This window comes from Balaenoptera ricei, chromosome 5 (assembly GCF_028023285.1).
Source record: "Balaenoptera ricei isolate mBalRic1 chromosome 5, mBalRic1.hap2, whole genome shotgun sequence".
Classification (NCBI taxonomy): Eukaryota; Metazoa; Chordata; class Mammalia; order Artiodactyla; family Balaenopteridae; genus Balaenoptera; species Balaenoptera ricei.
The window spans coordinates 101019712-101035089 of record NC_082643.1 but is presented as its reverse complement, the minus strand read 5'-3'; the positions used below and the strand labels follow the sequence as shown (position 1 = coordinate 101035089).

The window sequence follows — 15378 nt, the reverse complement described above, 5'->3', positions numbered from 1 at the left end:
ACTGAGTTCTGTGCCATGATTCCCCCTAAGGAATTTAATTGTTCTTGCAATCTATTTGGCACATGGGACAGACCCGAAGCCCCAATGTCCCCCAGACCAATAATCAGGAGACCTCTGAGTTTCCAGCTGCACCCCACACTCAATGCAGGAGAGCTTCCTGGGGCAGTGAGTTCATTTCTTAAATAAGCCATGGAGACGTAGGCACAGAGAACAAGAGATAAACTGAGGCTAAACGTCTAACTAAGGAACGGATCCTTGATTAGTCTCTCCTCTGCAACAAACAAGATGGTCCTCTGACCCATAGCAGCTTCTGTGAAGGTCTCTTCCAGCTCAGCTCCCTGGATGCTAAACTCATATCTTGCTCCACGTGGAAAGGCTCTTCATTTTGCAGAGAGAACATGTACACGTAACCTCCAAGGGCTTAAGTGTGTGGACTCTTCTGAGTTCTGCAGGGTTGACACATGAACTTCCTGTGTTCAAATTCATTTCTATCTAATGCATTCAGAGCAGGCTGCCCCAGGGAGTCCAATTACCTCTAGGTGTGCTGCCCTCAACAAGGGCGCCCTCTAAAGCCCTGGGCTCTGAGGAAGAAACTTCAATATCCTGCTGTGACCACAGTGACATGCTCTCATCAAGAAAGATAAGCTCTGGGGGCTTCCCTGGTGGCGCAGTGGTTGAGACTCTGCCTGCTAATGCGGGGGGCACGGGTTCGAGCCCTGGTCTGGGAGGATCCCGCATGCCACGGAGTGGCTGGGCCCGTGAGCCACAACTACTGAGCCTGCGCGTCTGGAGCCTGTGCCCCGCAACGGGAGGGGCCGCGATAGTGAAAGGCCCGCGCACCGCGATGAAGAGTGGCCCCCGCTTGCCGCAGCTGGAGAAGGCCCTCGCACGAACCGAAGACCCAACACAGCCAAAAATAAATAAATAAAAATAAATAAAGAAATAAAGTAGCTATAAAAAAAAAAAAAAACACGCAGCTTTCTAAAAAAAAAAAAAAAAAAAAAAAAGAAAGATAAGCTCTCCTTGTGAACTCTTTGGACTTTATTCTGATTTCCAAGAAGGTAATGATCATAGCCCCATGGGTCTTACAAGATTCTAGAGGCAGAAAGGCCTGGATTCATCCCCTGCCTTTTCCCATCACTGGCTGGATCACAAAAGGGAAGCTGCCTAATTCTTGAAGCCTCAATGTCTTCAATTTTCAAAAGGGAAACATTGTTCCTATCTCAAACTATTAGCAGGAAGACATGAGATACTATGTGTAAAAAGATCAAATCACACAACTTCACTCTCTAACATTTAGAGTATTTGTTCAGGTTTTTGGGTGTTTAATTCTGGATCTTTCAGCATGCCATTTCACCTCTCCTACCCTCAGTTTATTCATCTAAATAAATGGGATTAATATCATCTACCTCATAGGGGTTACTGTGAAAATAAATTCAAATTATGTCATATAAAGAGTAAAGGACTGAAAAATAAACATCATTACCATCAGAATTTGATTATAAATTTATTTTTTCATTTCCCTCCCTGGTAACCTAGACATCTTCTCAAGAAAAGGTTTCAAAAAAAGGTTAGAAAAAAGTAAAATTTCCCCACCCCCTCACCTTGAGTTTTGGGGAAAAAACGAGAGAGAGAGATTGAGGACTGGAGATTCCCTTAAAATTTTTAAAAGAAAAGTCTGGTGTTTTCCAATTTTCTTAGATGAAATACAGCAAGATTAGCCTTTGAAAAATTAAAACTTTTCCTCTGGCTTCTTCATAATGGAGAAGTTATAAGGAAACCTGACTAAATTACTTTTTAATTGGCAAAGCAATAAATCAGTGAAGATGTATTCTTTCTGTATTACAGAATGACTCTGTGGGATCTAGAAGTGAACCACTTAGTGTGGCATTGTTTTGTCTTTCTTCTTTTTCACAAATTTATAGAGATAGACACACTAAGGATGAAGAAACATATGAGTCCTGGAATAATAATTTGACCTTTGGATCAGATGAGAAAATCCCTGAGCTTTAATTCAACCCAGGATTGAAGGATTTCAGGAATGATTTTCAATATTCTAAGAAGATCATTACCAGACCTGATGGTATTTTGGTAATAACTAAGTGCCATAAAGGACCAATCAAGGATTACGGACAGTTCTGGTCTGTGCCTGGATTAAGAGGCACAAAATGACTATGCCAAGATGATGTCATAATCATTCTGAACATTTGTTCAACACTTTATAGCTTACAAATGACCTTCTTATTCATCACATAATCTGAGCTTTCCAATAACTCTGGGGAGTAGAAAGGAATAATATTAGAATTCCCTTCTTACAGATAAGGAAACTAAAGCACAGATAATTTTCATGACTTACTTAAGTATATACAGCCTAGAAAGTGGCACAGTTGAGATTGAAATTAATGTCTGTCTGACTTCAGAGTCCATGGGGAATATTATTACCAAATTCTTCCATTTTGCAGAGAGAACATGTGCCCAGGTCCTCCAGGGTGAATCGCATGGGTTATTCCAAAACAGAGCTCAATGTTGCAAAACAGAGTCTGAAGATAACAATTTTAAAGACTCAACAAGAAGGAAACCAGACCAAAATGGTCACAATACCAGGATAAAAATCCAGGAATAACATTTCAAGAACAAATTGGTTAGAGACCAGAAAGAGAATACTTAATTGCTAAAATATAGACTTTGCAAGAGGGCTGCAAAGACTGACAGGGAATTTATTACATGTGCTTTAGGCACATTATTTAACTCCTCTGTGGTAAAATGAGGATAATTCCTCCTACCTCATCTGTAAAATGAGGAAACCAGTTTCTACCTCATGAAATTGCTGTGAGGATTTTACAAGATATCTGAATGACTTTGCCGCACACCTGAAACTAACACAATATTGTAAATCAATGATACTTCAATAAAAAAATTTTTTTAAAAGATTGTATGACCATGCCCGTATAATGAGGATCATTGTCATGGCTCTTAAAAGATCATTCATATGAAGCGAGCATGATGAGTCATTTTTTCTCTAGAACAAAATGTTTGAGAACCCCTTCACCTGGCCTTTGGGCCCTGCTTCTCAATGTATTCAAATGACAGGGGGTATGGTATCTGCCTACACAAAAGTGAAAGGACTACAGACTCCAGAGTCTAAGACACCTTACTGGGAATATGGGAGTCCAGTTGGAAAGGTCAGTTGGTACTACCTGGTGGAGAACTTTGTGCCAGAACTTGGACTCAACTCTGCAGGAGGTACATTGAAGGCTTTGGAATAAGAGACTGACATTCTCCAAGCCATGTTTCAAGAAGTCCCATCAGGCTGCCACCTTTGGAGGTAGAGGGATGTACTGGAAATTTGTTGAAGGACTCCAGCCTAAGGAAGAGAAGGAAGAGCCAACCATGACGGCTTAGAATTACTCCTCACAGGGGTAACGAGGGGCCATGGACCACTCAAGGATTAGCTACATCTCAAAGCTGGACTCATTTTTTAAAATTTAGTTATTTTAAAAAATTGTTTGTTTATGGTTCAACCCATCAGACCAGGTGCTATACATAGTCACCAATGTCACACAAGTTTGTGGTTGATTTTAAATATCAATTTTCAATACTCACTCTTGTTCTTTGTGCCCATCTGCAGGTGATTAAAATCCTATCTGGTTTCCCCTGGACCCAGACATCAATATCTTGTCAATGCCGTTCTCTGCTGGCGTCACTGGCTCTTTCACGGACTGTGTCTTCCTTTTGTGCCTGAAAGACATTCATAATGAACTCCATCTTCCCTCACCCCTGCCTCTCTGCCTTTATCTTCCGATCCATGCCCATGTCCATTTTTTCTACTCTCTTAGTCCAAGAACTGTTCTTTTGTACCGTTTGGCTTTCTGGCTACTCCTTGATTTCCTTTCACTCCTCTGTATTCACGCTGACCTTTTTTTTGTTTTGTTTTCCTGGGACAGTTATTGCTTGACAGCATTCATCACCTCTGGGTATAGAATCATTTACTCACCATGCATCCTTTCTTTCCTGTTGAAGTTCACTCAGTGTTACCTTTATTTCTCCCTGATTCTGCTCTGCTGCAATCTGACTTTCCATTATTATTCTTATCAGCAGTCTGTTATTTACAGAGTGCCAAAATAAGATAAGCTCCTTCTAATATAGATGGGACACAGGCAGTGTGGCTGGGAATAAGAAATGTGAAAAGGAAGACAGAGCTACAAAAAACAGAGCTAGAGGGGTGTTGCTGATGGCTGGATGAAAAATGAATTGAAGAAGGGGTTTGGGGTAGAAAAGTGAGATTGCAGCAGACATAGTTATCTTCCAGGGGAGGGAGTGAGAAAAAAATCATTACTGGTCATCTGTTCTGTGTTGAGCACTGTGTGAAATCCTGTGAGTGCATCATTTCATTTCATCTTTGCTCTAGACTATGAGGCAGTATTAGCCCTACTTTATGGATGAAGAAACTGAGGTTTAGAGAAGTTGAGTAATCTTCTGTCTGAAGCAGAGCCTGCACACAAATCCAAAGGTTATAAAGATGTAAAACATTCATAGAGAGTTATTTGGCTATATCTCAAAAAGGTTAAAAGCTTACATCCATTAGTCCAGTATTCCTAGATCTGGATTCCATCAGACCATTGGAGTCCATCATAAACAAATATTTTGAGATCCAGAAAAATATTTAGGTACTAACTGCTCATGGGATTGCTATTTGTAATAGTGAAAATGCTATCACAGCCATATGTTTTGAGGAATAGTAAAGTACATAATGGCATATCCAATCAAAGAGATTTGATGAAAACATGTTAACTAACATTTTAATGTCTGTAATTAAAGTTGAAAAATCCTTATATGAAAGTATTAAAAGTATAAAAATTAGACATGCATATATATTTACAATAGAAATGAGATAAAAATTTACAAACAAAATATTAATGTTTTTATCTCATAGGTTCTTCTTTAAGTTATAATAAATAAAGTGTTTTCCCTCATTTTAAAGTAATATATACTCAACTCAGGAACTTGGAAAATGCCATCAAAATAAAAAGAGTTAGTGGAAAATGGCAGCTCTGAACTTCCTACTACTTAACTTTCTTTAATCTTCATAACATGAGATAGACAAGTGTTTGTATGTATAGTTTTATGATTTTCTGATTCTCAATTTGAATATTTTGGAAAACATAGTCAAAAGAAGAAGGAAAAGAAATAAAAATTTATCATAATTTTACTGCCCAGAGATGACCACCAATAAACTTTTAGAATGTTTCTTATAACTCTTTACTGCATTATTTTCTATGGTAGAAATCTGGCTCCCTATACTGGTATTTTAACAAAGGAAAAAAATCAACACAGGATTAGGCATAGGAGACTGGTGCTCTGAAGACATATGTGTTTATCCCTAACAGTTTACTCTTATTACAATCGTCAATGTATTTATATCACCCACTAGATTAGAAAGTCCCTCCTATAGCCATCATACATATTTTGTTCACAGATATGGTCCTAACATCTAGAATAATATCTAGCATTTAGTAGACACTCAAAACATACTGTGAAAGAATTAATGATGTAGGAGAATTTGCCCCTGCATGGTTTATTTGTCTTCAGATTTTTAAAAATGACTTAATTCAAATGTGTTCCATAGTTGCAGAAAATTATTTTTCCATTTCCTTGATAATGAAAATGGCCATATGTAGTTCAATGCTTCCTATTTTAGTGAGAAAGAAAAGAAAAAATAAAACATGACTGGGACTTCCCTGGCGGTCTAGTGGTTAAGAATCCATGCTTCCACTGCAGGGGGCATGGGGTTCAATCCCTGGTCAGGGAACTAAGATCCCATATACCTTGCAGTGTGGGTGAAAAAAATAAAAAAGCAAAAAGAAAGAAAAAAAAACGATTTATTGGACAATTTTTCTGACACTGTGTCCCAAGCATTTGGCCTGAGTTAAATGATAGAAAATAATAATATCAGTAATTGTTTTAAATGATATCAAACACATCAAGATAAAGCTTGCTTATTAGGGAACACAGATGCTGATACTGTTGAAAGATAAAAGCAAAAATGGGCTAAGTTTTTCTACTAGAGAAGGACACTCTGGAAAACATATGACCTTGATTATTATAGAACTTGGGGTACATAGGAAGTAAGGGGAGACCCACAAGTTCTTTAAAACCACACTTTTTTCATTATGGTGTTTCTTTTTTTTCTTTTCAGCATTATTGAGGTATAACCGATAAATAAATTGTAAGATACTTAAAGTGTACAATATGATGGTTTGATATACGTATACATTGTGAAAGAATTCCCCCCCATCAGATAAATTAACACATTCATCACCTCACGTATTTTGTCCTTTTCTTTTCCCCGTTGGTGAGAACGTTTGAATTCTACTCTCAGCAAATTTCAATTATACAGTACAGTGTTATCAACCATAGTCACTATGTTATACATTAGATCCTCAGACCTTATTCATCTTACAACTGAAAGTTTGTACCCTTTTACCAACCTCTCCTTATTTTCTAAAACTCTTCAGCCCCCTGGCAACTGATTTTCTACTCTCTGTTCCTATGAGTTCAACTTTTCTTTTTCCTTTTTTTTAGATTCCACATGTACATGATACTATACATATAGTATTTGTCCTTCTCTGTCTGGCTTATTTCACTTAGCATATTATGTTTATCCATATTGTCATAAGTGACAGGATTTACTTCTTTTCTTAAAGGCTGAATTATATATATATATTATATTTCACATTTTCTTTATCCATTCATCCATCAACACTTAGGTGGTTTGTGTACCATTATGCTTTTTAAATTTTGATTTATTGCTCTGCCAACTGAAGCATATCTTCAAGTGATTTATAAGGTCATTTTTACCATATATTTTTGAGTCTTTGCAACATAATATTTTCAATATTTCATGTTATTTGAAAATGCTTCTATTGTTTTCAAATAGTAACACTTACTCTTAAGTTGAAGATATTCCCCTGCACACTGTATGCTATTTTGCATATATTAGTCTGCTGACTGTCAAAACCTAATACCACCGCTTGGGTGGCTTTAACAACAGACACTTATTTTATCATAGTTCTGGAGGCTAGAAGTCCATGGTTGAGGTACCAGCAAGTTATATTTCTGGTGAGCATTTTATTTCTTGATTGTAGATGGCTGCCTTCTTGCTGTATCCTCACGTCACCTCTCCTCTGTGTTTAAGTGGAGGGAGACAGATGTCTAGCATCTGTTGCTTTTATAAGAACACCAATCCTTAAAGTTGGTTAGGGCCCCACCCTTCTGATTTCATTTAAACTTAATTACCTTCTTAAAGTCCCTACCTCCAAATACAATTGTATGGGAGTTAGGGCTTCATAGTATGAATTTAAAGCAGAGGTGCAATACAGTTCATAACATCACAATACTAATCTACTTTGAGACACTGTGAAGAAAAAGTTTTATCAGGTAAACATTATGCCTAATCTTGTGTAAGTAAACATAAATTTCCACAAACATAAATTCAATTTAGTGGTTTTTTTTTTTTTTTTGAGTATATGAATCCTGTTACCAAAGAACAATTCCCTTAAAAATTTAGAAATATAGAAGTCCTGTGTCCTTTGGCAGCTCTCCTCTTTAGAGTAAAAGTAGTAGTAGTTAGGTAGTTTATCCCACAAAGTGTTGATGACCATCACTATCAAATATTTTAGTAACTCTCAATGAAGATTGACAAGCATTTATTTTCCTAAAGATTTCTGGATATAAGCTTAACACTTTGGTTAAAAAAGCACTATTAATGCAGAGGTAATCTTGAATAGTTAGCAGGTAACAAATGTATTGATTGTAACATAAAACATTTACTTAAAAAAAGTATTTAAGACTATATAATCCAGTGAAAGAAACAGAATTTTAAAGGCACAGTAATATTTTAAACAAAGTTTAAATTCTAGTTTGGGAAGTGTTATATTTAGTAAATATTATAGTGGTGATAGTTTTTATTTATATTTCTTTACTTTTACTGATGTGTCCTAGATTCATATTTTATTGAAATAGATTAATTATACTATTAAAATGATTAATATGGTATTTCTTTCCTCTTTGTTTAAATGTTAAGCAAAACTTCGAAAAAAAAATGAGCTTCTATAAGAGTTAAGAATTGTGTTTTGTTGCTAGTAATAGAGATCTGAAATAACAGTGGTTTAAGCCAAATAATAGCTATTTTTCTTTTACAAAACATCAAGGTCAGAAGTTGTCCGTTCATGGCGGACATGGTGGTATCAGAGACCTGAGTTCCTTCTGTCTTTCTGCTCTGATTTTTTTTTTTTTTAGCATCTGAAATTTCAACCTGAAGTTTTCTTCATGGGCAACTGGAGCTCTAGACTTGCATCTGTGCTTTAAGAAGGAAGAAGGAAAAAGAGGGAAGGACAAAAATAGTATTTACCAGTTGAGCCAATGCCTTTAAAGAACTTTCTACTTCTACTTACATGTCACTGACCTTCTCTATGTGCAAGTGGGCTTTAGAGTCATCCTTTAGCTGGCCATATTGACACAGCCCAGAGGTTGTTTAATAAGAAGTGATATAGATACTGGATAGGCAACTAACAGGCTTGCCACAGCTCTTAATAATCTTTTATTCAGTACCAGATCTCTTCTCACTGTAAATGTATAATTAATTATACTGAATAACATTTTAATTAATAAACATTTTAAAATTCTAGTTATTAAAAAAATGAAAACCCATAAGGGACCTCTCAACCTGTTCTGAGTCTAGTTTTCTGTTTCACAGAAACTGCTTTACTAGATGGGGGGTGGAGGGGTTGGAGGCAAAGCAGATTAATTCTTTATTTGGTTATTAACTAATTAATTAGTTAATCAGTTCAATAAACATATTTAGCACCCATACATTTAGGCATTGTATAACTTGAGACAAATAATTACTGTATTTATATAATGCTTTACAGTTTATAAAGGACTATCATTTACATTTTCCCATTTAATCTTGATGCAACACCAACAGGTAGGAAACAGGCATTACTTCCATATCCTGTAAATGACTTTGAGGAACTAGGAGTTTAATAAGAAGTGCAATCTATAAAATCGGTGTGGGTCACATCCAGCACTTGAACTGGGAAATTCCATCTCTTGTGAATTCTAACTCTCTTGGCCTTAGAAATTGCGCTTTGTTGCAAATTAGAGAACCAAGAATCTCTCAGTCTTAAAACCTGGGATGTATGTAGGTCAGGAAGAACCTAAAGAAGGGTCTTTTGGGGCACTAGGACACCTGCTTAGCTTTCATATAAACATTTGAATGTATCCATTTGAGTTCATCTAAAGTGATAATTCTTTTTATTTTAATTGAGATAAAATTGACCTATAGCATTATATTAGTTTCAGGTGTACACCTTAATGATAGATATGTATTGCAAAATGAGCAACACAATAAGTCTAGTTAACATTCAGCACCACACATAATTACACTTTTTTTCTTATGGTAAGTACTTTTAAGACATATTCTCTTAACAACTTTAAAATATACAAACAGTGTTATTAACTATAGTCACCAAATTGCACATTATATCCTCAGGACTTATTTATTTATTAACTAAAAGTTTGTACCTTTTGACCAACTTCATCCATTTTGCCCGCCCCCCACCCCCACCTCTAGCAACCACCAATATCTTTTCTGTATACATGAGTTTTTTTAGACTCCACATATATGTGAAATCATATGGTATTTGTCTTTCTCTTTTTGACTTATTCCACTTAGCATAATGCCCTCAAAGTCCATCCATGCTGTTGCAAAAGTCAAGTCTTCATTTTTTATGAGTGAATAATATTCCATTATATATATATATATATATATATATATATATATATACACACACATTTTTATCCATCCATCAAGTATTTTGATTAGCTATGGTCATCAGTTGTTATAGGGGATGTAAAGGTAAATAAAGCATTCTCCTACCTTAAAGTTAGAATATTGAGGAGAAACAATACATTTATGCAAATAATTTTAAGACAAGGCAACTATTATTATATGCAGTACAATAAGGGAGTGACTAAAGAGTTTTGGGGTCTAAGAAATAGTAAATTATTGAGAATCTAATCCGGGTGAAGATAATGAGAACTTGACTGGAAATGATAATCTATAACTAAAAAGGAAATTTTAAAGTTGTAGATCCTGGTTTTATCTGTACAAAAGGAATAATGAAAACATTGTGAGTAGATTAGACAGCCAAATGAGAGAATAAAGGGAGAAGGAGAAGGAGAGGGAGAGAGAGAGGATGAGGGGGAGATAGATAGTGATGGACATAGAGCTAGAGATACAGGTGGGTGGGAAGGGAGGAAGAGAGAGAGAGAAAAAGAGAGATTGGGATAGAGATAGATATTGAGAGTGAGATAGAATAGCAGAGGCAAATGAATATGGGAGTCTACCATGAGAAAGGACAGAGAAATAAATAAGCAAATTTCACAAAGTTTGAGAAGGAAAGTAATTTTAAATGTATGAAGAGAACAATATCATGAATGACAAAGAAAAGGATAGTTTCAGAATAATATCATGAATGACAAAGAAAAGGATAGTTTCAGAAGGAGCTTGTTAAGCTAGGGAATCATTATCCTAGGCAACTGGTAAAGCTTGAGACACCTCTGACAGTCTCTATCCAATGGGGCAAAGAAACCTCAAATTGGTATCTCATTTGAAAAAACTGTCTCAAGAGTGCAGTGAGAGACAAGCTTTATACCCAGTCAAGATAATGAAAAATTGATGCTCTATTTGTAGACTCTATGATTCAGTGGATTTGGTGCTCATCAACAGAATTAGATGCCAGGAGTGTGACAAATCCACAAAAGACATGTTTCTTACGGAGATAAACTCTGCCTTATTTTTTACAAATCATTTTCAGTTTTACTGCTGACATTTTCTGTTATGGTCCAATAAGGATGGTTGGTCTCATATATGGCACAGCATGACTTTTCTCGGTCTCTCTTTTGAACCAAATTATCTCAGGCCATGGGGACTGGGATTGCTTTATTTCTATTGTCTGCTAAGGATGAGAAAAGAAAAAGAGTTTTGTATGACACAGAGTAAGAAGATAAGACACAAACAGAAAGAGCCACACTGAGGAGGGATATTAGCTACTTTATTGATCTCTTTATAAATAAGTTGTAGTAGACGTAGCATAGTGATAGATTTGCAGAGTGTGCACTAGAATCTGGGACTCAGATCAATAGTAGTAACAGCTACTGTTTATTGAGCATATACATGATAACAGGTGTTTTCCATGCATTTGTTGTCATCTTCAATTCTTCCGACACCATCTTTTCCCCCATTTTACAGGTGAAGTGTAAGTAAAATATTTGAGGATTCAAAAATAGTGAATAGAAAAAAAATAGGATTTGAAGCTAGATCTGTTCAAAATGAAATACTGCTCATTATATCTTATTTTTTCTCCAAAAAGAAAGTACTTCATGGATCATTTAAGCATTTTCCAAAACAATTGTTTTGGAAACAAATAATTTTCATTGTGTTAATAAACTTTCCTAAATATTTTTATGAGGAACCATGGGGAGTTTTATTAAAATAAGACTTTTTATTGTAATTTAACACATACCTTGAAACCACTGGGAAATACTTTGTCAACCCTTTAGGAACTGTTGAGGTTCTATTTTTGAAGTGAATATAATGGCATTCTAATTTTGTACTTTTAAATCTTGTGATTGACAATGTCTGCTGTATCTTGTATTCAGAAATTAAAGTTCTCAGCAGCTTATAGTTAAGAGAATATGTTTTATCAGTCTACTGAAAAGTGGACCTTTTGATGGTAGCTTCCACATGTTGGCAATCTTATTGAGATTGTGTACTTGATTGATGAAGAAATAACCCCTCCACACTTCATTCCTGTTGTAAGATTTTTTTCTGAGTCTGAAGTCTGTTCACAATGTTCAAGCAAGTATCTTTCTCTGATTACCCTGGTAGAGATTCTTGGAGTTGCCCACAACACCATCTGCCTCAAGTCCCAACTCCAGCCCCTGCCTCAAGTCCCAACTCCAGCCCCTCAGCACCACCTACCTTATAATGCCTGGCAGAGTGCACAGAACTTGGACAGCAGAAGTTCAATATTGATGTGAATTGAAGCAATGTAATGTCAAAGAAGACAACTAAATACACAAACAATATAAGAATCCATCAACAAGTAAGGAGCTCAGAAGTCAATCTCTGGTCTACTTGCTAGTAACACTATTTGTTTTACATTTTAGGTTTATGATTTTCTGTTCTCACATTGTCAGTTTCCTTTTATTTCTTCCTTTTTTCTAGTTACCCTTTCTTTTCATTTCTCTCTTCTTTTCTACCTCTCTTCATTTCATCCTCCAATACTGTAAAATCTTCTACCTTTTATTGAACACTCATTTAATTAATTTTATCTAATTCCTATTATGCCTTTGAAATATGGGAATTTTCCATCTTTGATGATGAGGATAACTTGCTCAAAATTTTATGCAGCTTCCCTAAGATCACACAGCACATAAGTGGCAGAGTTATTCAAACCCTAAATCACAATCATATTTCTATAGATACGAAAGAACATAAAAGTGATTTTCTTCCCTGTGAGGTTGGCTGAGTGGTGATCTCTGCCAGTATGGGCTCTTGGAGCTCCTTTATACCTTTCAGCTTTTTTTTTTTTTTTCCTGTTTAGTTGAGTAACACTGCTTGGCCACAAAGACTGAAAATTTCCCTCTGGCTCATTAAGTATGAAGAAGTTTAAAAAGAGGTCATGAATTTTTTTTCCCCCTTGGCAAAAATACACCAATACAAACATGCTCCCATAGAAATACCAAGGACCTGTGGTGAAATAATCAGTGGAAATACAGTTTTGTCTTAATTCCTCATCATTCTTTTCATAGCATATATTCATTGGTTAGAATTCTAAGTCCAATTGCAGATATCATGATGGTTAAGTTCACTCCCAATATTCTGGGCTAGAACTATGGCTCTGTGACTCAATAAATAGATACTCATAATGTGCCATACAATTCTGTCTTTTCCATTCAGTGCCATTAACACTTTCTGGAAGAAGATTTAGTCTTACCAAGGAATATGTAAATGCATATATAATTTCCAACACCCCCAACTACATGAACAGTTTTATAAGCCTCTAAATCTCTGTATCAAATATTTTGTACACAACTCCTACAATGATTTTTAATTTCTTGATAAAACTGTGACTGATTGAATAAATGGTACCAGAAATAGGGAGTTGCCTAAGAAAATACATATCAATGCATTGATGGCTTAGTGAGTGGAAAGGAAATGGATGTTATAGGCTGGAAAAATGTTGAGCATGTTACATTGTGAAAAATCAACTTGGAGCCCTACGAAAGAACTGGTAAAACAGAGTATCAGTGATATGTGATGGTAGTTATTAATATGCCAAGATATGTAAAAGAAAAGTTAATTCAGGAAAAAACTGGTTCACAAACACACACACAAAATGAATAGAATTTGATACCTTGAGTTGAAAGAAAAGCCAACTTCTTCTAAATTTAAAACATCAGGGAATAAAGTTGAGAAAGACTTTGAGTAACAAAGACTAGTTAGAATCCAGTATTGCAAAAAAAAAAAAAAAAAAGTATATAACACAATATGGGTGTAGTCTTCTTACTCAATCTTGATAGTTTAAAGTTACCATTAAACTAAGAGAGAGAGAGAGAAATGTAAGGGGCAGGGTACTATGGATGACAAATAGGAAAAGTAAAGACAAGTTTAAAAACTTTGCTTAGGGAAGGAGTTTAGGTCTAGCTTCTGGTACATGGTACCACCTGGAAGCCAATGGATAAGCAGCTTACTAAGTTACTGAAGGAAAAGTATTTCTGAAAACAAAGCTCTGTAGTTGAGACCAATAGAAACCTTTAGACATCCACTTACCACCAAAGAGATCCCCCAAGACAGCCCATGACCACTTCGAATGTGTCCAAAATGTACTGGAATAGGAAGAACCCAGCAGAGCCAGAGCAATAGAGCATGGTGGCCTAGGGAATTCTAACCCCTACTTAGAGATGAGAAGCAGTGCTTACTCAAATAATTTTCCCCCTCCCAGGACAGACAATCTTCATAATCTCCACCCAGCAGGATCCTATAACTGCTATTGACCAGTTCCTGTTATAGACCTTTTAGTTTTCCAATTTTTGAAACAAATATTGTGGTCATTCTGGACTTATTTCAGTCTTGCATTATTGTGATATGCGTGGGAGAAGATAACATATTTTTAGTTCCTAAGTTGTTAGACACAGAGTTGCCACATTCAGTTTAGATGGCAAGAATTATACCTAACCCAGAAATCTTGTGCTTTAAGCTAGACATAATGACTAAATGGGATGTTTTCTTTTTCTTCAGTAGGGTAGAGCTGAATGTGTTCTGTTATCGAACAAATATGTTTGGTAGTCCCCATGGTTCTCATCTCCTGGTATTCACATTCTTTAATAATCTCCTTCCCTGGAGAGTGAGCAAGATCTATATCTTTCTTCTAATCAATAGACCAACAGCAATCATTAATCACCAATAGCAGAGGTGATAAAATGCCACTCCCACAATCATATTACATTATATGGCAATAGTGAGATGTTTCCATGGTTATATCATATTATATTACATTATTATTATATTATACTGTCTTGTTACACATTCCAGAGTCTCTCTCCCTCTTTTGCTGGCTTTGAAGAAGGAGGCAGCTATGAATCCTATAGCCACAACAAATTAATTTCACTGATGTGCTGAGACAAGTAGGAAGTAGACCCTTCCGGAGTTGAGCCTCCAGATGAGACTTGAGCCCTGATCCTCAGCTTGAGTGCAGCCTCTTGAGAATCTGAACAAGGAACCCAGCTAAGCCATGCTTGAACTCCTGACATACAGAAAGTTTGAGATAGTGGGTTTATGGCTCTAACTTTGTTGTAATTTGTTAGATAGTAATAGAAACCTAATACAGGTGTGCCTGTATATTTGATGATCAGAAGGCCAGATAGTGAAAGAGATGGCTTGCAGACCACCAAATAATTCATTGGCTTTTTACATGGTTTAGAATTATTATTGGGAAGAGGTTCCAGTCAGGATCACATTCCCCATCTCCTTTAATCAAAGTGGGACCATGTGACCAGTTCTGGCTCATGTAATATTCCCAGAAATGATGTGTGCCACCTCTGGGTTGAGGTTTTAATGTGCCCTACATGCCTTACACATGGTCTCTTCCTGTTGGATCATATGTACTGAAGATGGGGGAATTCCAAGAAGAAAGGACCCTAGATCTCCCCCAGAAAACTGTATGAGGCAGAAACCCTTCTCCACCCACAAAAGTTATTGACTAATCCATATGGACTGTAAAGTAAGAGAAAAATAAGCTTGTATCAATA

General features: G+C 36.1%; 1 long non-coding RNA gene across 2 annotated transcripts in view; it reads right to left on the bottom strand.

Moving 5' to 3' along the window:
* Positions 1 to 2882: 2882 nt before the first annotated feature.
* The window catches only part of LOC132366040 (uncharacterized), a 444928-nt gene continuing 432432 nt past the window's right edge, over positions 2883 to 15378 (bottom strand). For both annotated transcript variants that reach the window (XR_009503341.1, XR_009503340.1), the window contains exons 6-7: positions 3604 to 3738; positions 2883 to 3364 (exon numbers count right to left, since the gene is read on the bottom strand). This is a non-coding gene — a long non-coding RNA (uncharacterized LOC132366040). The remainder of the gene's footprint in view (positions 3365 to 3603; positions 3739 to 15378) is intronic.